We start from the raw sequence: 23,721 nt of genomic DNA on the forward strand, positions 1-23,721 counted from the left end.
TTAGGACAGTCAAACTTAGACAGTGAAGGACAGAAAGCTGGTGAAGATGTAATTGAGAATGGGTCCTTCTTCCAGTCCCAGAAAGCAGCAGATCTTGGCAGCTTTGGCCACACTGTTCTGGCTTTAGCGTTAAGCATAGAAGAAACGGGTTATGGAATTTGCCTCCATGCCCAAGGAAAGCCACTGAGGTCAGGCATGTGTCAGGGGTGTCCCTGAATGGAGTCCCAGAGAGGTCAGGCTTGTGTCAGGGGTGTCCCTGAATGGAGTCCCAGAGAGATCAGGCTTGTGTCAGGGGTGTCCCTGAATGGAGACCCAGAGGTAATTTCATGAAGTGGAGCCTGGATGGCCTTGGAGATCCCAAAATGTTAAAGATGCCAGGGTCATGGTGATATTCTTTTTTAAAACTATAATGATGGTAAACTGGTCCCACAAGGGTAAGCAGAGGGTGATTAAAGGCCTTGTTGCTTCCCCCAGGCCTCAGTGAGTTCCCTGAGGCCTTGGTGGGTCACTTTGGCGGGTGGGAGACAGCAGCTGGTGAGAGATAGACAGCTACAACATGCAGAGAGGCAAGTTAGTTTAGTGAGTTATGGAGGGGGAAGATAAAAGGGAAGACGAAGAGAGAGAGAGAGAGAGAGAAAGAGAGAGAGAGAGAGAGAGAGAGAGAGAGAGAGAGAGAAAGAGAGAAGGAGAGAGAGAAAGAGAGGAGAATAGGATGTTATGATAGGGTAATGCAGTGTTCCATGGGAGAGCACAATATTAAACAATGCTATTGAGTTGTTATTGTCTAATAATAACTTTTATAAATATTATACCATAGAAAAGATATGGTCAGTTAGCCTCCCAAAGTATGAAAAATATGTTTTATTTAAGATTACATTTATTTTGATTTGAGATAATATAAATTCACATGCAGTTGTGACATACAGTACCTGTGTCTTTATGTCCTCTGCATTTCTTTTCATGAATCTTCTATACTTTTTGTTCCCAAGGTAGTACGAGCATAAAGTTCCTTCTCATTGGTAGTTAATACAAGACTGCCTAACTGGGTATTCTGTAACTTAGACTTCCTGCCCCTCAAACTGGGAAAAATACAGTATGTTGTACTTGGTTACTCATTAGCTCATTAAAGGAGAGTGACCTTTCTACTCATTAATGGGAGACAAAGGAAACAAGCACAGATAAGGATGGAAATTACCTGTATGAATAGTTGCTACAGCGGTATCTTTCTACATGTCAACTACGTGTGTCATATTTGTTAGGTTTCTGTGAACAACCTAGACCAAGACACTAAAAGAATACATTAAAGACAAAACTGCTTCAAAGCTTGGCCCATCATACATGACTTTTTGTATGCATGTATACAAACACACACATACCTACACTCTTTCTCTCTCTCTCTCTCTCTCTCTCTCTCTCTCTCTCTCTCTCTCAGTTAGTTAAACTTATGGGATTCTGATTACACTAATGATTTCTAATTGTATCATAAGTAGATGAGAATCACTGGTTCTTATCCTTCCTAATGTGACCCTTTAACATAGTTCTTTATATTGTGATGACCCCCAGCCATAAAAGAATTTTCATTGCTACTTCATAACTATAATTTTTCTACCATTATAAATCATAATATAAATATCTGATCTGCAAGATATCTTACATGGGACACCTGTGAAAGAGTCATTTGACCCCTGTAGGAGTCATGGCCCACAGGTTGAGAACCTATACCTAGGTAGTAGTTTAATAGAACTAATACCTAGAAATAAGTCACAGGCATAGCTGCATGTTTGTTCAGCAAACAAGGGAAGTTTGGAGCAGTCAGAGACACTCACTGAAGCTACAAGTGACCTCAAATATATAATTCAAAGCTTAGACTTTATGGGACTAGCTCGGTCAAAATGTCTGCTCTTCCCATTCTATTCTTTCTTTCTCATTCACTTCTCATTGAATCACTTCCTGTGATATTTCCTTTTAAAAGACCAACCACATTACAAACTTTTCATTTATTTATTTATTTGACAATGTCTAGGTTTCTTTTAAAAAGTCAGGGCTATTATCCTCCATTATACAAATGAAAATTTGGAGTCACGGATTGGCTAAATGCATTTCTCTGGCAGGAAAACTCATAAAAGCAAGCAACAAAGAGTGCCCGAGGAAATGAAATGACATGACTCAGGGGGAAAATAACTCCTCTAAAATCTGTTATTAACTGACAAAATAGGAAATGCCAAAGCTGACAGGATGCAAAAACAAAATAACTAATTACTCTGTTTTCTTAGACCAGCAGACTCTTTGGTAGGAAGGTTTGACGTGACTTGTGCCCACGGTGTTTACGTCGAACTAGGTATGGATTTGTTGTTCTTCTCCTGGTGGTGACTTGATACATGTCTTTAAGGTGGAATTCATATTCTTTAGAATCTCAGTGGGCAGAAAGAAGCTCCTTCTATTTATTTCATCTTTAACTAACATTTTCAGGGGAATCACTATATGCTTCTTGTCTCTACATTTACTGGGTTAATTATTGGTGGAGTCTGGGGAATGTATGTGGGCTAATCTCTGAATTTATTGGGATTTTCTTGTGTCTATCCTTCGGTTTACCTTGCTCATTGATATATTTTCAGTGTTTCAAATGCATCCAGGAAATGGCTAGGTCTATAAGTCTTTGTTTCTTAAGCTCCACACCTCCTAATCTTCAGAACTTGCGTTTGGACAACTCCAGCACCTTAATTCATGTTGAGTTCCTTTTCGTGGTCTTCAAGGCTGGATGGAGTATAAGTAACTGAGGTAAGCCCTGAGGACAATGCATGGTCATATGATGAACCTAGGGGAAATCCTGGTCACCGGACTCATGCCTACTACCCTGATTTACAGTACATCACACATGTCTTATATTGCAACTGGTGTAATTAAGCTCTTTTGTGGGACTTCAGGCCAACAAGACTCTTAGAGGTATGCACATCATTTTCTCTGGATTTCTTTCCTTGGATTTATTCTACTGCTAATGTTTAATCTGCATTCCTTCACTTTAGTCATCTGTAACCATAAATTAAAGCATTTTCTGAGTCCTATGATCTATTCCATGAATCATTAAACTAAGGATGATCTCAAGGACCTCTCATATATAAAATATATCTTTCTTCATTGACACTACAACTTATTCAGTTTCTCTGTGGAGAAAGGTGGTTTCTATTTCTTTATTTCTTAAAATATCTAAATGATGTATTCAAAGTTTCTTTCTGATTTAAAAAAGCTTTGTGGGGGGGGGCACAAGCAAAACATTCACCTCCTGTGAACCTTCCAGTTACTCTTCCATGGTGGCCCATGGTGTAGCCAGCTAGCAGCTGGTCACAGTTTTATCTCCAGTAGTCCCTCATGGACACCCACTCAGCCTGGCAAGGGATTTTTCCAAAGATGGAATTTACATTTATTCATGGCACACTTTCATATGGTGCTATAATTCAGGAGAGGGGGCTTAAATTCCTGCATTGTTTGACCTAGATTTTAAGGCTATGTGGTGAAAATATTGATGTTTAATATTAATTGTTATTTAGTTATGTGTTTGTGAGACTCTCATTCTGCAGTACAAGGTGTCCTGGGGTCCAGCATGTTGCTTGAGAGATAAATATCCGGTTTCATGGAGAAGAAAAGATATAGTGACAATGACAGGAAGCATCACTGCTGTTTAAATTTAGAGTGTGGAGAAGAGAAATATTTTATAGTATTTTATATAAATGCAGCCTTTCTCAAGTTATCATAGCCCTTTACTGAGGATAGCAGATGTGATAGTGCTTCTTCAACAATAAGTGATGCCAGTTCCAAGTTTTCTTTTTTATGTGGGCCTGCATGTGACTATGAGTGTGTATGTGTGTGTATGTGAAATGGAATCTTTAAATTTTACCTCGCTCATATCTTAACTAGTTTATGAGATGTAGTTTAATTACTAAAATGAGCTCTCAATTTTTATTAGTTTTAAAAGCTAGAATACAAGGTAATGGGTTCATTTCGACACTTTTGTACTTACTTTTTTCTTCTTCATCATCTCCTTTTCCTTTCATTTCACTTATCTCTAGCAGTTGTCTTCTCCCCATTTACCATTGCCTTCTCTTTACTACCTCCTCCTTCCTCTAAAGTCTCTTCTCATCTGGGTCCCTCCCGAGTTTCATGACCTATGCCCATCTAACTACACTATGTACTTCTATCTATCTATCTGTCTGTCTGTCTGTCTGTCTGTCTGCCCGTCCGTCCGTCCGTCTGTCTGTCTATCTTTCTGTCTATCTATTTATCTGTCTGTCTGTCTATCTATCTATCTATCTATCCATCCATCAATCCCTATCTATCTATCTATCTATCTATCTATCTATCTATCTATCTATCCATCCATCCATCAATCCCTATCTATCTATCTATCCATCCATCAATCCCTATCTATCTATCTATCTATCTATCCATCCATCCATCTATCTATCTATCTACTTATCTGCAAACGTTCATACACATTCATGCACATGGAAAGAAATAACTAAAAATAAATCTTCAATTAAAAAATGATGTTTTTTGTGGATCTTGAAAATTTGATAAAGTTGATTTCATAGACATAAATACACATAAACACACAAGTAAGTGAACATAACATTAATATTAATTTACAGCCAGGAATTCGACATTGTATAGAGATTTGGTAGAGGCTTTGAAGAACCTCTGCTCTTCCAACTGCATTTGAACCTCCAGTTACTTGTAAATAATCAGCGAAGAAATACCTATCATTGAAAACATAGCTGAGCATTTTGGGTTTCACTTTGCATCTAATAAATTAATATCAACAAAATCACAAATAATTTTCTAGCAGCTCAATTTCCACCTTTTCTTGCTGGGAAAAATTCTATCATAGCAAATTATATATTGCATTCATCAAGTTTTTACAAATAAACCATCTTGACATGCTAAGCTATTTTTCAGTCATTCAGTCATTAATTTTGTTAATCAATACATCTTTTTTGAGAACCTATTATGAGTCAACCACCTCTATAGAAATTTCATAAACGGTAGCTATCTCTGGCCTTATTATACTTTTTTCTTCCTAGACTGAAAACCAGTTGAGGGTATAGTTGGACCTGCTGAACTTATCATTTCAGGGTACTTTATTGATACCGTCTGGTTTTATGCAAGATGTGTCTAAGGGTACTCTGATCTTTCCAAACTGATGAAGAGATTTCAATATTAAATTACAAACATCAACATCTGTTCATTTTTCAGGAGGAACTAAATGTGGGGAGACCCTTGTAATGCAGTCAGCCCAGATGACACAAGTGAAGTGTTACAATAGAATAAGTCTCTAAGAGACAGCATGAGTCATATCTTCATACTGACGGAAGCTGCTCCTATAAACCACAGTTGACAAAGGATGGGCTTTCAATCAGGTCTTGGGTGATGGCACACTCTGTTTCTAACCTTAAATTACCCTATTGGTTTACCTCTGGATAAGTCAAACTTATATAAGATAGAGTAGGATAAAAATAATTTACATTCATTTAAAGAGTGTGCTCAGGAGACTAAAACAGAAGAAAATATCATGTTAGTTTCTCTGTGATTTAACGAATTCATTTATATGTCCAGGTTTGTAGGTATGAATTACTGAATCAGAAACCAGAATTTTCATAGTTATAGTAATGCTCAGACTGTGACAATGACTGCCTCTGAATTTTTATGTTAGGATTTCTAAGTTTCACACTACAACTGAGCTGTGGTTTGTTTTGTAGAGGTCAGGGATTCTGCCCTGCTGAGACACTTTTGATAAGAACTGGTGTTAAGTAGTTCTAACTCCAACTCTATAGTCATTGACCCATTCAGGGTGTGGGATTATTATAACGGACTCTATAGTGACCAAGCACTAGCATTCTAGGAGTCTCATTCATTAGAATATCCCCCCTGGTTACTGTTAATGATTGTAGATGTGAGACGTGAGGCGTCTTCTTCACTCTCATGTCCTCCATTTACCATTTCTCTGCGTAAAGTCTCTGCAGGTTAGCGGTTAGCGCTTCTTGTCTCAGGAGTCAGAGGAACTAGGTCAAGGTCCTCTGGCTCCCACTGACACTGCTCGGCGACTTCCTACCACTCTATCAGAAGATTACAATGACAAACTTCCCACAGTCCCATTATCTTAAGTTTCAATGCTGTACTATATGTTCTGTTAGGAAGGCTTTATTATTTTTTTTCCTTCTCTAAATCCCTTTTCTATTTGTCAACAAAACGTCTTAGACCAACATAAATCTATCAGCCTTTAATCCTTAGGATAAAAATATGAACAATAAGATTAATAATATCAGAAATAAAAATTTTAAACATAGGCTTAATTAAAATGTAGCAATTAAAAGCCCTATCCAGTTCGTTTACATGCTCTGCGGATCCTATCATGAACTCCTGAAACTGGAGTTGCAGAACCAGTCACTCAATGTGGTAAATAAACAGCTCATAATGATGAATAGGAAACTCATGGGGGCTCAGAGAAAATACAGCTGCTTCTCAACGTTGCCTTGATTGCTGGAATTGGCAAAGGGTGGTGACCGCTGGTAAGGGGCATGAATACACAGACTACAGTAGAAATTACCCTTGCTTACTTGAGTTCTGTTTGAAGTCTTCTCATATCTATAACAGTCTGCATTTTTCCTTTGAGGAACACTGTTAGCCATCAATCAGAACCAACACTTACTATGTGCCAGTTGAATGTCAAAGCCCAAACCATGGGGCATTAGATATGCGATGCCACACTGTGATCACATGGTCCAGCCTGTGCGGACTACAATCCCTTTCTGTATTATTGTACTATCTTTGGATTTAGACAGTATTATGAATCTTAAACACTATTTATGTTTCTAGTGTGGCTTGCACTTTCTCAAATAGTTTTTTGCTTTTCTCCTGATTTAAGTGCTATTTAAGCATCTGTCATTCACATATCTTTCGGTTCTGATTTTGATTTACTTATGTTGCCAGTGTTTTCTGGTTACCATCCCATGTACCAGCCTGTTCATTGGTGCATAAACATTTGTATAAGATGGAAAAGTTGAAGTAGTATAAATTTAGTCCATAATTTTCCCCCAATGTGACTTGTGCGTCACTATCCTCCTTCAACCCAGCTTATTCATTGGCTTACGACCTGCCTTTTTATGGCTCCCAGGCAGGTTTAATACCTGTGATTAACTGAATTTTCCAGGTTGACATCTGCATTTAATCACAAGTTATTACCCATTTCCTCGGCTGGTCAGTGTAACATTTCAATCACTCCTTCCTTCTTTCTCCACTCATGTAGTAAAAGACTCAAAGTCATCTATACTTTCTTTCACGTTATAGAGTTGCCCTTAGGTACTATTTAAGAAAATTATATTTCTTTTGAAGTAGTCACAGGAAGCACAGGCTTAGTGTATATAAACAGAAGGGAGAGGGCTGGCGGGTTGCTTGGGAAGCTATTGTTGATTTACTGAGCGCTCTTAGAGCTACACAGAAAAAATTGCCTCAGAGAAAAACCAAAGGCTATATTGGACCCCAGAATCCGCATGGCTCCCGTGTACCCACATGTGATTCACAGAGCAAAGTGTCTCTTAACTTCACACTACCCTATTTGGGGAGGGGGAGGGGAGAGCCTAACAAATTCATAAAAATTCATGAACAGTCCCCATTTCACTTTGAACAATCCTAGTTTAGTTTTTCAAACTCTGTGACTTCTTAGTTATACATCATGGTGAGTAAAAAAGGATTAACAATTTGCCAGTCTCTCTCCCCTCCAATAACGGATTGGTTTATTCCAAACCAGTCTTTCACACTGCTCTAAGTTCTCCATAAACCTTCCATAAAAGACCAGGTTAAGGAAGAAGGGTTGCATTATAGTCAAGCAGCCAAATGGGTGATAATGCCTGGTCACTGGGATTTTGGCAAATTCTGAATGAATTCGTCCCAAACTTTGTGTTGCTCCTGAATTTTTGCTCTGGAGGTTGTGAAATAGATAGGGCATGTGTAGCATTGCGGGGATTTTATTTAGGTGAGATCTGGGATATGAAGAATATTCTCGTGCTTATGAGTAGAAACTATGTTCTACTTGAAATTTATGTATGAAATTTTCAAAATTGGACTTAATATCTTAATCAAATATATCATATAACTAAGTTAGTCTCTCCCACATTTAATGATCAGAGCAATGACTGTTGTTCTAAGAAGTCTGGGGACACAACACATGCAGAGACCATTTAATGACTCTAAGTAGTGTCCTTTTCTTATTTTTATAAAATCAACTAAACAATCTTAAGTCATTGCACACTTGCTATACACAAGATTTCCACTGCCTCTGAGTTGTGAATCCATCTGGTTTATAACCTCATCATGAAAGTCAAATATATTAATGATTAGCATATACTCACGTTCACTCAATAATGAATATTATTTGGGGCTGGCTACAAAACTATTTCTAAATCTTCCCTTTCTTAGCTCTCAGTTTGTAAAACTAAATTAATGGGGCATTTCCTAGTTCTTACTAGTTCAGTGTTTATTTCTACTCCCACATGGAGATGAACAGAGAAGAAAGGTATCTAGATGAACTTCTTTGCCTCATTAGTCTTTGTTTATTTCATGCTACCTTCCACCCGCCATGACATCATTTCACTACTCTCTGTCTTGCAAGGTCTGGTGGTTGTGGATGCTACATTAGAAAACTGTCATCATTTCTAGGAGCAGGGCCATTGGTGCCTTAGGAAATCTTGCAAGCCTGTTTTCCATTCCCTCTTGCCATTCCTCATTACAATTTCTCCCATCCAACTCCCCACTAACAGCTGATGGTCTTCAGCAGGCAATGCACCCATCCTCTCAAGAGCCAGAAGGCAGAAATTGATGCCAGTACTTTCCTTCCATCTTTCTTCCAATCTCACTTCTCTTTCAGGACCCTCAGTGCTACCCAGTTATGCTCTGGTCTCCTTCAGGACACTTGAAGTAATCTTCCCATACAGCCACCTGTGTGGCCTGCGCTCCTGGACATGTTCAGGTGTCTCTATTCACATTTTATCACCTGTGTGTCCTTCATCCTTAGAAGGCCAATTCCTTCTCTGAATTATACCGCTGCTATTTTCCCATTCCTTAGGAAAAATGGTGGTCTAAGCATCATGATAAAAGGCATATATTATCATCGAATGAAGAGTGAAGTCCAATCAAATAACTGCATCTGTTAGTCACCTTAGCATAACTCCAACAAAATACCCAAGATAATTGGCTTGTAAAATCAGGTGTTTGTTTTGGTTCATAGTCACAGAAGTCATACACTGTTGCGTCCGTTTTGTCAGCAATGAAGACGCAACACCGGACTCTTCTTAACTGCGGTTTTATTCAGGCCCTTAAAATAATCTTTTCATCTTTTCGCACCTCTCGCAACCTCTTGCCCCAGGGAAAGGCCAGTCTACAGCTTAAATAACCTCTGGGTAGCCAACCCCAGCAAGCCACGTGGGAAACACAGATAGGTCCAGAAACGCGGAAGCAAGCCAGATCTTAGCATTAGCCATATGTGGAGTTGTTACACATCTGAGAACATTCATCGTTGGAAAGGTGGAAGGTGGGAATCAGCGCCACCTGTAAGGCATGGCATCACGCGGCTCCCTACAATACACAATTGAAATGCAGCCAATACAATTGAAAAAGACACAGTTTTAATTTTATTTGAAATTTTAGTAGGCACATATTGCTTCTGTACTACATTTCTTCTAGATCTTGTTAATCGTACTTTCACGTTGATCTTCTCCTTGGTGACCCTCATTGCTTTCTTCTTCTGTCATCCTTCCTTGCACATCTTGGCTCATGCAAATGCTTCCACGCGCCTTTCTAACTCTCTTCTTTTTCTGCATTTATCTCTGACATTAATGCTCACGCTAGTGTCTTTGAACATCTTTGTACAAATGACCCAAATCTTTGACTTCAGTCACGATCTTCCTCTGACTTTTCAGACACCATCCTGGTCCTTAATGAATATACTCTCTAGGATGCACCTCTGTACAGAAACGTGTGACCCAAACAAGTCATCTGCTATTCAAACATCATCACACCCTCCCCTTCTCCATTCATGACATCAGTAACCTTTCTTTTCTTTGGGTTTGAAGACTCTGTTTCTTTTTAGGTGAATATCCCTTTTATCTGGATGGGTGAAATCACTCACCGTATGTACCATCTCTAAATACATCTAGTCTGTTCTTTTCGTTTTATTTCCCAGATACGATCTCATTTCTGAGGTACAGATAGCAATTCCTTCAGAATGGTTTGCATGATATATTACAATCATTCTCCAAATGGCTTCTCTGCACTCAACTTCCATTGATCCCTTTAATCTTACCTAATGAGTCCAGATCAATCATTTTGAAGCATGGCTTGAATATTTATTTTTTTGCTTGTGAAACTTTGAGAGTTCTGCATTCATTCTCAATAGAACTTATACACTTTTTGGATTGGGGATTCTTGAGTCTCTCAATTCACACATCCAGTTTTACTTTATGTATGAAAACTTTGTAGTCCTTTTTTTGATTGCACATTCATGTTGTGTCATTTCCATTACCTCCTTAATAGTTCAACACTCTTTTATAGATATTTGTATTTTTCCCAATGCCTAGAATAATGACTTACACATGATATAATGTATGCTATTTAGTTTTGGCCTTATGTACTTTCTAAATTTTATTATTTAGTGCTTAGGGTAAACCAAACATTTCTATGTCATTGAAAAAAAGGTAGTGGGTCTGTACGTACCTTTTTGTTGTAAGGTTTTTAAACTATAGAAAGTGAGACTTTGAAAAACTATTTGAAAATAAAATGTGGCATGCCATATTAGAAATATATGGTAGGGCTAGGTTATCACAAAGGAAAAATTAGTAAAGACAGAGTAGATGGTGTAAAGAAAATTTAATAAGAAATCTTGATGGATCATAAGGAAAGAAAAGGAAAGCTTATGTTGTAGTCTTAAGATGGTAAAATGTCTGACGAATACAGGACTGTGACTTAGAGCTCTAAACTGACACAGAACTTATTGAAGAACTGCATGCAATTCTGAGTACTGAGAACGTAAGGCAATCAATAGTTGAAAGGCAGTGAGATGGGAAAGGAAGAGGTCAGACATAAAGCTCTTAGCTTTAAGCATACACAGGGAACTTTGCTTTGTTTTTACATTTCAATTTAAATTAACTCTGTTTTATTTTATTATGTGTGTGTGCAAGTGTGTGCTGCACATGTCAAAGCATGGGTGTGACAGTCAAAGGACAACTCATAGAAGTTGATTCTTTCCTTGACCATGCATTTTCCTGGGTTCAAAGGTACATGTCAGCCTTACTTTTACCTCCTGGCCCTATGCTTGGGGAATTTGGAATTCTATCCTGAGAAGTTTCAGCTTTCTCTCTCAACAAAGCCATTAAGGTTTTAAGAAAGAGAAGTAAGTTCTTTAGATTTGTTTTTCAGAAAGTTGCCAGTGGTAGGACAATGAAACATTTCAATATTGGAGGCAGCAAAATAATTTAGAAAAATTGTCGTCATATACTTAGGTAAGAAGGGTAAAGCCCTAAATAAAGAGAGTGGAAGAGAGGACGAGGGGGCAAAGAGTGACTGGTAGACAGTAATTGAGTTGATGATGAGGAGAAGACAATTTTCTCCCTCCTTGGAAATAAAAAATAAGAGGATTGGTAGAAGAGAATGAGTTCATTAAGTCCTTAACTCTCTGGGCTGGCAGAGTCTGTGAGTGTCTGGCCATTCAGGATGGGTATGCAGAAAGCAGGCAAACACAGAACTGCAATCTTGATAGAGTCGATTCGGCCTTAACATCATTCATTGTCCTTTAAGCTAAAACCTAACCATGACTTGGAAAGCACACAAGGAGAAGCTGCCCTGAGATTTCCCAGTGATTGGTCTTTCCTCTTTTCTCTGTATTGAAGAGAAAATGAATATGCTTGAAAGGAAGCAATTTCACAACCCTCTGTTTCAGGCTATATGGGAAAGAAAGGAAAGGCACAGAACTTACCGAATGATGGGGAAATGGCTATTCTATAATAACAATTTGATAAGTATTTGTGCATATTTGAGAACTAATATATTAAAGCAGGTTGGGACCATTTTTAAAATTTTTTAAGATTAATATAATTACAGCATTTCTCTTTCCCCTTTCATCCCTCAAAACCCTACCATACACCCCTTCTCATTGTCTTTCAAATTCATGGCCTCTTTTTTTCTTTAAATGTTTTTGAGTGAAAAAAAATATGTATATGCATATACATATATATTGCTCAATATATCCTGCTAAGTCCATATAGTTTTCCTTGTACGTTTGCTTTCAGGGCTAACCAGTTGGTGTGTTTCTCCCTAGAGAAGACTATTTCCCCATTCTCCACATTTCTCTGTTGCCTGTAGTTCTTTGCATAGGGTAGGGAAAACCTTCTGGGCTTCTCCCTGTCCATTTTGGATGTCCGTAGGTGTCATCCTTGTTCAGCTCACATTTGGGTCGTCATGCTAGTGGAACTTTATGGGCGTGGCTTCTGATATTCCTAGGAGACACAATCTGAACATTTCTAGAGACAATGAAATGAGGTCATTTGTCTTCTAACTTCCATCTGTGGTTCTGTAAAGCAGATCCTAGCCTCAAACACTTCAAGTTTTGCTTTTATTTCTCCCTTAGGAAATCAAGTCTTTCTAAACACAAAAAGAAGAATTGAGATGGTTATAATCATTTTAGTATTTATTTGCTAAATTTCAACTTTTTTTCAGAACTGAGGTGCTGAGATATACACATTCATACAAATAATTTTCATTTTTTATTGTGTATTAACTGTATAAAATTTTGGTTTTGCTATGCCATTGTCATTTATGCATGTACAATACTTTGTCTTTAACTCTCTACATTTTCTGCCCTTATTTTTTTCCTCATTCTTGTTTTGTCTAGCTTCCTTTCTATTTTTAATATTCTCATTCTTTCTTCTCTTTTTTTTCTTTCTTTCTTTAGATCCCATAAGAGAAAGCATAGGATATGTGCTTTTCTGCAACTGACTTATTTCTCTTAACATGGTGGTCTTCAGTTCCATTCATTATCCTATAATTGACATTATCTGATTCTTAATTTATGAATAATACTCTATAGCAAATAAATGTCATGATTTCCTCATTCATCTGCTCATGAGTACCTAATCTGATTTTATTACTAGACTATAATGACTAGTGCTGATATTGACTTGATAATTCTATTTGTTGACTTTGGTGCCTTTGGATAGATGTGGGAGAGGTATAGCTAGATCATACGGTAGATAGATTTTTGGGGAACCACTGTACTTATTAATATATTTACCACAAAAATACTCTTATTGAGAACATACTTTGTGTCATTACATCTTAGATTGTGGTATTAACTATTCTTTATTATAGGTAATTGGTGTGGGAGAATTTTCTGTATTTTGTCAATCATGTTTTAAATAAATGCTGATTGGCCAGGCAGGAAGTATAGGTGGGAAAACCAGACAGGATGTAGAAATGATGTAATGAGAACAGGAGAATTCTGGAAAGGAGGAAGTTGATTCCTGCCACTCCTGCACAGATCACTGAAGCAGCAGGATGTGATCTGCCCCACTGAAAAAGGTACTGAGTCACATGGCTAAAAGAGATTAGAATAATGGGTTAATATAAGTCATAAGAGCTAATAAGTAGCCGGAACTGATGGGCCAATCAGCTTTATAACTTATAGAGATTTCTGTGTGATTTTCTTTAGGGCTTGCTGGCTGTGGGGAACTGGGCAGGGCATAAACCCCAACAAGCCAGTCCCTTCATTTTACAAATGACACCCAACAAGCAGGCCAGTTCATGTTACAGGTAGTCTTGAAGTTCAGTATATTCTCTGTCATTCCCACTGACAAAGGATTAACTTGTCATTTTATTCTCTCTGTGCATCGCTCTGTAACTATAACTGAACATAATGTATATTATAGCACTTCCCTAGATGCATCTGTCTCATCAGTGGTTGGTCTACTCATCTGGTGTTGCCTACCTTTTCCTTTTTGTCCTTTATGGTGAATCTAATGAGATATTTAGCATTTGTTAGAATATGCAATATTAGGGTTTTGTTTGGAATTTTGGGGCAAAGAAAGTAAGGCATTCTTTGGGAAGTGTCCTTGGCCCTGGCATTTTTCACAGCCTTCTTACCCAAGTCTGGGCTGTTGGTCTCCATGCCGCAGAGGAAGGCTTATCAGCTTTCTCTGGCTTCTGTTCTTGGGAGACATGCATGTGAAGGAATGCTGGAAAGTCTCCAGGGACCAGCGAAGATTCCTGAGACATGTTTATAGCTTGGCTCTGTGAAGACTCATCCACAATTATTAAGATGAGGCATTTTATTTTCTTTAAATATGTTTGGAGAACATTTCATTATTTCAGTTTTTCATTTACTGCTTAATAAAAAAGAATACAGTATTTTCTTTATTTTATGTTCATTTCATAATCAAGCTACAAATCTTAGTGATATATCCAAAATAATAAGAGCTGGGAATTATTTAGTAAAGACTGAGATTTGCATATATACATATGTATCATTTTAATCTCTAAAGAATGAACAGGGTTTTAATATCAATTACTGTCATTCTTTTATTTAAAAAGAGTCTTTTGGAAATTTATATACTTCTATACACTAGTCCTTGATTATTAACTTAATAAAGATAAATTTGAGAATTATATTCTTTTATTAATCATGACTTTTTTTGGTTTGGAGATTTAGCAAAGGAGACATACAAGAAAAAGCCAAATATGGCTGTAATTTTAGTTTGACTTCTTCGGTGAATAAGAGAATAGTTGATGCTCCCCCCACTATTTATACACTATATTTTAAAAATTGTTTTTCCTAACGAAAACATGTGTTATATTTTATGTTTCCCCGTACTACATTATTATCGTATTCCTAACATGCTGCCCAACTTCCAACTTGCTTAATTCGTTTTAGGAGTCAAAATTAAGTCATCCTGCTACCTTGTGGCTACAATTTGAAATAGCAAATACTGTGTTAAAGATTTGAGACTTGAAGCTTAACTGTTAAGATAAGAAAAACAAAACCTGAAAAAAAATATTCTTGCTCTAAATGAAAACCTCAGTGGTTATCAAGTTAGTTTTTCTTTCTGCCCAGGAAGATACCAGAGAAATGCCAGTCACACCATAAAAGTGGCTTGGGAGATCTAGGGCAGAGAGCAGATACACAACACAGGTCTGGCAGATTCCTTAGAGCCACCAAGGAACTGAAGCTCCTAATAATTTTCTCCCAGACACTCTGATTCTACTAAATCAAGCTGAATGATTTTCTAATAGACAAAATCCTTACAGGCATTTGAAAATTTCTTTGTTCTTTGTCATTCAGGCCCAACTTAAACTAGCCTTTAGAATCAGCCTCGGAAAGACAAGAAGTGCAGTGCTGTGTGCATTTTCCCGTGTGGATTTCTTTATTTTGGTTCTGACAGAGACCCATGTGAGAAGCAGAGACTGGAGGGATTAGTGAGAACACAGTCTTCAGCATTTTCAGAGGTCAACTGCTCTTCTCACCCCCAACCTCTACACTTTGAGACAACTCTTGGGGTAACTCCCAAGTTGAGTTTGAGAAGACAAAGAGGGCTTGTCTCCCTACAGGAGAGTGTATCTTGAAAAGAGGAAGGAACTATTTCTGATTACAACTCAGATCCCTCAAGGCAGCTCATTTTTCATCTTGTAAAAAAAAATGAGCTTTTATTTATAATTCTCATTACTTCCTTTAAGTTGCCAACTTGATGTTTTGGTTGTGAGCCTGGTCTTTAAAGGAAGAACCATCTCTCTGGTCCAACTCCTCAACTTAAAATTCTTAGCAAGAAACTTCAGATTTTGTAGGCTACAACATACGTTGTTATAGTTAAAGAATAGCTTTACTTCATGCAATATTAATAGCAAAGTGGATACTCGAAGCTCACAGGCTTTTCTGAGTTGAATTGGCCACCCTCCATTTCTTAGATAATTGTGTTTGATCGAAGTTGTTTATGTGTCTGCTTTAATCACTGGACCTTTATTCACAAAATTTCATTGTACTCTCATCCACAAAATAGACATGCATCTGTTCATGTCTACCACCACCTTTTAAAAGCATCTTTTTCTTTGCAAAGCCCTCTATTTCCTCTGGCAGATGCTGAGAGTATTAGTGGTGGCCAAGAGGCTTCTGTCTCCTAATGAGTAGCAGGTGTGGTGAGAAAGGCTTATTATTTATCACTTCTTCACCCAGGACACTGTTCTGTGTGTGTAAGACATTTATGCTCTTCCCTATCAATGGCGTCTTTATTTTCTATGGCGTATCTCTGTGTCTGAAATGCATGTTCAACTTCACCCTAAACCTTGACATTCACTACCTCAGAGACTACCTTCACCTTCTGTGCACAGTAATGGGGGTCAGCTAAAGCAACGCTACTAATGCTTCCCAGATTTGGGATTATTTGAGGTCACAGGGTAAGGGAGTGGGTGGAGAGGGGAGGTGATGGAGGAAGGAATGACTATATTTCTTGATTGAGCTTTTGTTTCTGATCTTCAGTGTGTGTGATATGAAGCCTTTCCCATAGTTTGCCTGCTCCAGATGGATTAGAGCTAGTACATTTTGGTTTTCTTTGTTTGATGTTCTGCCGAGATGAATGAGAAAACCACCTTTTGGGATGTTTACTAGCTATACTTCTCAAGGCTGCATCTGATGTCCTCAGACTTTAAGATCGCTAACCCAGGCATGATTTTGTTGAAAACATATAGTTTGGATACTGATACTCACCTATCTGAGATTCTTCCATTTTGCTCATGCCTTTTGGGAATTACATATAATGAACACACAATTTTGAAAAGATGCCTTTTTACTTTTTCCTTATATTGCTGTGTCTATGTGTCTCTGCATATGTGTGTGGGTGTCTGAAGAGGCATATACATACACACACACACACACACACACACACACACACACACACACAGAGAGAGAGAGAGAGAATTGAACTCAGGCCTTCTGGAAGAGCAGTCAGTGCTCTTAACCACTAGGCACTTTCTCCAGCACCTAGCTCTATACACACATTTTAAAGAGTGATGATTTTGAGTTGTAGAAAACTTCATTTGCATGATCTTTGAACTTCAGGTGTTACCGAGAAGTTTAGGGTTTAGAATTTAGATGGTGTGCATTTCTGGGATTGGTCACAAATATCCTTTGCCTGAAGTGAAACAAGCTTTTATAGACAAGATAGTGCTATAAGACACCAATGAAAATACAGATGCAAGTCAGAGCTCCATGAATACCTCGATGGTGAAGTCAGATGTGCAAGAATTGATCGGATTGCGGTCACCTCATATTTTGTTCTTACTACTTTTCAATTCTAATTATCTCGTGCAGATCTAGCTTATGGTTAATAACCATAGTATCTATAGAAACTATTGTGGGCAGTTCTAAGCTTGCTTGAGTCTTCCTTCCCAACAGAAACAAAAATGACATTTGCAAAATTTAATAATGGTGAGCACTAAAGTGCAGGTCACCTTTATGAGCAGCAATCCACAGTTTAAAGTGCTGTGAATTTAGCATCATAGATAAAAATGACATGCACTTTAAAAAATATTACAGTGTTAATTAGTTCGTTCTAATATTAATATCTATCATGTATTTTTCATTGTCATCTAATATAATCTATTAAAATTTTAAACTTTGAAATTTCTAGTACTTTTTTCCTAATCAGAAAGATCATGTTAACTTTGTTTCAGAAATTTTGTGTATTAAAGACTAAGTCTTTATTCTTTACATGAGGAATATATCAGTTAGGACTAATCTGTCAACATGACCATAGTACTAAAATAATTTTTCAGATTCAATGCAGTCCCATCAAAATGCCAATGACGGCCTTGACAGAAGTAGAAAGAAATATCTAACATGCAGAAGGAAACTGAAAATATTCAGCATAGTAAAAACCAGCTTATCATAAGGGAGCAATGCTGAAAGTATGGAAGTAACTGTTCAAAACATACTGTAGCTCATGTCACACAAACATCATGTCACACAAACTTGTATAAAAATAAGCATTGAGTCCAAAGGAGTAGGGTTCTCAGAACTCTTCTACAGATGTCTGATTCTCCCTAATATACCATGTGTATACATTTGAGGAAAGACAGTCTTTTTGTTAAAAGGTGTTAGGAAAACTGGATATTCACATGTAGAAAACGGAAACTAGGGTCCACATCTCTCATCTCTCTAACAGTTTAACTGAACATTGATTAAAGGCCTTTATATGAGGCATAAAACTTCAGAGTACTAGAGGGAACATAGGTGGCACGTCTAGAGAATTTTTTTTTTTGTTTTTCAATATAAGATCTCTCAGTATAGCCCTGGCTATCCTGGAACTCCCTCTGTAGACCAAGCTGGTCTTGAACAGAGATTCACCTGCCTCTGCCTTCCAAGTACTGGAATTAAAGACTTGCTCCACCACACACTGCTTACACTTAAAAATGGAAATACAGGTAATGACTTTCTGAAAAGGATTCTGATAGCTGTAGTGATGGATTGACAAATATGACCGCATTAATGTACAAAATTATAAAATTCTGCACTATAAAGGAAACGTGTGAGAACAAAGGGTTTACAGAATAGAAATCTCTGCCAAGTATTCTTCTAACAAAAAATTAATATTTCGATATATGAAGAACTCAAAACTTACTTCCTAACAAATGACAATATGAATGGATAATTTCCAAAAGAATAATTATAACTTGCTGAAAATATGAAAAATTTGAAGATCAAAAAAATTCCAGATTAGAACTAGGCTGAGTTTCTGTCCTATTAACACAGTAAGAAACTAGTCTAGTCCATTGTACAGAGGTTAGAAAAGCTTCCTTTCAAAGGGTAAGAGAACAAAATCTTTCCTGGATCTTAGAGGATTTTGTAATTATTCTTACTTATAATTAGTCTTACTTATTCTTACCAGATTAGGTCAGTTTCAAAACTGAATTCAGAATGGGAAAAATGAAACATATTTGTGGCAGTAAACATTTTGAAGGAGAGAACACATTAGCACGGTAGTTAATATACTATAGAGATAGAGGTAGAGGTTAGTAGTTGAAGTAGTTGAATTCACTCTCCATATGAATTTGAGAAATTTCTCCTCTTTATGCTGTGATTACTGGCGTCACCAATGGTTAATCTCACTTGTCTATGTATTGCCTTTTTAGGAACTTCACTCAGGAAATATCAGGCTTGACATAGAGAGGAAAATTCAAAGAATATTGGGACTATTTTGTCCTTAATCCACTGTCACAAACATTGATCCTACATGACTTTCCCAAGTATCTTTATAACTGATGCCACCTCTGCTACTTCCAATGATTCCCTTCTCATGTTTGCAGGACACTGGAAGCTCGCCAGAGTCCACAATTGCCCTTGAGATTGGACCAGTGAAGGAAAATATGAATACTTAATTGAGAAACATTTATTTTCCTTTTGTTTTTGCACTTTTTTTTTGAGACAGCGTTTCTTTGAGTAACCCTGAGTATCATAGAACTCACTGTGTAGATCGGGCTGGCTTCAAACTCAGAGAACCTCCTGCCTCTGTATTCCAAGTTCTGGGATTAAAAACATGTGCTACCACCACCAGACAAGAAACATTTCTTAATAAAAGCAAATCATTTACAATAGGAATCAATAAACAAAGGTCTTTCGCTAACTTCTTGGTTGTTTGGGATTGAATTTATCTTAAATTATGAAATATGAACATAATATAATATTCTCCATAGATTAGCACACATTTCAGTGATAGAAGTCAGATTGATTACCCAAACGTAAAACTTACCACACAGCTGCTAATGAGAAAGAATGTGAACCTCTATCTAAATCCTGTGCATTTATTTTGAGTTCATAGTTACTAACCCCTAGAGGAGACACCAATGCCATATCTTCAACAGAAGTGGAACATCAGCCCTGACAAAAGTTAGATATCAAATTGGACATTAAAAGAAATCTGTGCTTTCTGCATTCACACTGTCTTGCAACCTCCTTCAGTAACAATCCTCGTTTTCAACTTCTTTTTAGTAAATTTTCAGTAAGTCTTAACTTTGACATTAAGCATAGGGGAATGGTAATGGCAGTTTTATAAGGAATTCTTGATTACCATGGAGGAAATAATATTAAAGATCACTGTCAATTCAGTGACTCACAAGAGAAAGCAATACTTCTGAAGGACCTTGGCATGATGCATGCCAGATCCTGTGGCTGGATGTATTTTATCAAGGCTCTTCCTGTGTGTGTTGTGATGTCTCCCTTCCCTTGTGTGTGGACTGTGACCTTGTTTCAAGAGAGGTGTTGCATGTTTCCTATCTCTTCTTACAGAGTGCAGATAGAACTGGCAATCCGCAGACATTTTTTAGCAATTCCTATGATAATGAAAAACATACAAGTTTTACTAATGGATATATTTCCTATAAATTTAACCCTGTTGGCTATTCAACTTACTTCTGTTTCCAAATCATTCAGTCGGTATTCCTCTGTTTTGGAGAGCTTGTATCTTGATTGGGACATTCAGAGTTGACACTATGTGCTCATGGGTCTGTTTTATTCCTTTGCTGTTCTTAGTGGAAGGAGTTAATGACATAATTCATGAAGAAGAAAGCCTCGTGGAATTTGACAGTAACGAGAAGCAGTGGTGTACTAATTTGGTCATTGTACATATCACAGCTTGCCATCTCAATTTCAACCGCAGCTAAAGTGCTAAGTCATGCATGCAGATGTTGAAGGCATGACCTCAGGGGCTCTTTCAGGCTGTGAAGACTATTATACTGAGTGCATTTTTGATACTGAGAGGCTCACTCCCTCAGTGAGCAGCTAATTTGTACAGCTTGTTGGCCAAGAGTGGCAGAATAGGAACAGTTCCTACAGCAGGCTTTTAAATTGGAGTGTTAGTCTTTATATACAACTTATGGTGTTTTAGAGACTTATAAGATGACATAATTTGCCTGTAACAAATACACATGTGTGTATATAGTATGTGTGTTAGAAGATATACTATTTATAGATGCAGATTTATATTTATTAAAGGATAACTATATACCTGACATGTGAAAAAATGAAAGTCTACTTTTACAAATTGGTTTTTAGAGTGAGTAGATAGTTTAGTAGGTAAACATGTTGATGCATAAGAGTTCTTGTCTCAGACAGTGTGGGAAGTATTAACACCTGAGATTCTACCCTGGTTCCAGTACTGAGGAGGAGAAGTGATCATGGACTCCCACCCCTAATGAAGAAGCAATTTTCAAATGACACCTTCTGGGAAAAGGAAAGCCAGTTTTCTTAAACGTAATGTCACTTTTTATATCAACCGCATTCCAGTGCATGCCCCAAGCCCAGGATTAATGGGACACCACAAAATATATAACATTTTGTGTATGTGGGTATGGGGGTCTTCTTTTTTCATTTTGTCTTATTTTGGCATTTTGTCTTATTGAATATTTTGTGTTTGTTTTGATTCTAATTTTATATTTTGATAGCTTTGGGGGTGAAGAAGGAGAGAGAAGAAGAGAGAGATCAAATTGTGTGGGTTGTGAGGTGAGAAATAGCAGGGAAGAGTTAAGGGAGGAGAAAGCATATGATGAAAATATAAAAATGTGAAATATATGTATGTAAAGAAAAAGATTGTCAATCAAAATCAATGAAAAAGAAAAAGATTGTCTTATGACCATCAGATGTATGTGCATGCACATACACACACATACACACAGATGGGCTTATTCTAAAATATGAAAACTGGATGAAAATTTATTCTTACTTACTCCATAGTATTGCTTACATTTGAAAACTGAATCATATTTTGCCTAAGCAGGAAGTTTTGCTATGATGTTCAAAGCCTCTTATTTATTTATTTTTATTTATGATTCAGACTGGTAGGTCTACTTTTGTCATTTTCATACATGCATTGTTATTTCCCTCAGAAATAATTTCATTTTAGTGTTAAGATATTACAAGAGCTTAGGGTTTAAAAAACCATAATCTAAGTTTTTTTTAAAAGATGCATATTTCTGGCATGCCATTTACTTATACTTACTTAAATCTTATCATATTGATGTGAGTACAATTCTTTTTCTGCTTTTACTTGCATTTTAATAAGGACACAGAATCCTCTGATTTCTTAATTTACAATTATCCTCTTCAAATTCACTGTAATAAGAAAAAAAGCATTCTTTCCCAATGAGGCTGCAAAACTGGATCATCAAGCTATATACCTCCTTCCCATGACAGCTGATGAAGAAGTGTTCTGTTTAGTTTCCCCAGACTTACGCTAGGACAGGCAAGGATGAGGACCAAGGCAGGCAGTTTTTTTTCCCCTCACTTCTGATGCCTTGGCATCTGGAGAATGAAAATAGGCTGGAAGCAACCAAACCCAAGGAACTGTGATTGGTTGGCTTACCTGGTCAGTATTATCTTTCCAAGATGGAGCACCATTTTAAAAATGGGCATCCACGGTGATAAGCAAAATATTCATCAGTATGGTCACGGGCCAAGGCCGGTTCAGGCACCCCCTCCTCTGTCCAGAGAACAATCTGGGGATCTCTCCTTGGACCTGGGATCCCATATATAATCAAGTTTCCTGTAAACTCTAATATGACTCCCTTAGTTGAAATATATTCTTCCCTGATCCCACATTCATCCTTCCTCCCTTCCCCCCATCCCGGTCAACCGAGCTTTCTCCATTCCTCCCCTACTCCCTTCTCTCTAACCCTCTCCCCTTCCATCAACCCTCCCACCCCCCCCCATGCACCCAAGGTTACCTGGGACTCTTGACTATTTCCTACCTCCTGGCGGATAGGTAAATAATCTTCATCAGGTTCGTCTTCTTATTTAGCTTCTCTAGGATCATGAATAATAGGCTCAAAGACCTTTAATTATGGTTAGAATCCACTTATGAGTGAATACATACCGTGTTCCTCTTTTTGGGTCTGGCTTACCTCACTCAGTAAAGCGTTTTCTATGTCCATCCATTTGCATGCAAAATTCAAGATGTCATTATTTTTTACCGCTGAGTAAAACTCTAATGTGTATATGTTCCACACCTTTTTTAACCATTCTTCTATTGAGGGGCACCTAGGCTGTTTCCAGGTTCTGGCTATTACAAATAGTGCTGCTATGAACATAGTTGAACAAACGCTTTTGTAGTATGTTTGGGCATCTCTAGGGTATATTCCCAAGAGAGGAATTGCTGGGTCCTGAGGGAGGTTGACTCCCAGTTTCCTGAGAAACCTCCACACTGATTTCCAAAGTGGCTGCACAAGTTTGCATTCCCACCAACAATGGATGAGTGTTCCCCTCATTCCACATCCCCTCCAGCATAGGTTATCATTGGTGTTTTTAACTTTAGCTATTCTGACAGGTGTAAGATGGTATCTCAAAGTGGTTTTGATTTGCATTTCCCTGATCGCTAGGGAGGTTGAGCATGACCTTAAGTGTCTTCTGGCCATTCGAAGTTCATCTGTTGTGAATTCTCTGTTCAGATCAGTACCCCATTTTTTAATTGGGTTAATTAGAGTTTTAGTGTCTAGTTTCTTGAGTTCTTTGTATATTCTGGAGATCAGACCTTTGTCTGATGAGGGGTTGCTCCCTCATCTGGCGTTGGATGACGATACAGATGGAGGCCCGCGTTGGAGCACCGAACTGAGCCCCCCAAGATCCAAACGAGGAGCAAAAGGAGGAAGAAA

This window comes from Myodes glareolus, chromosome 15 (genome assembly GCF_982192425.1).
Source record: "Myodes glareolus chromosome 15, mMyoGla1.1, whole genome shotgun sequence".
NCBI lineage: Eukaryota > Metazoa > Chordata > Mammalia > Rodentia > Cricetidae > Myodes > Myodes glareolus.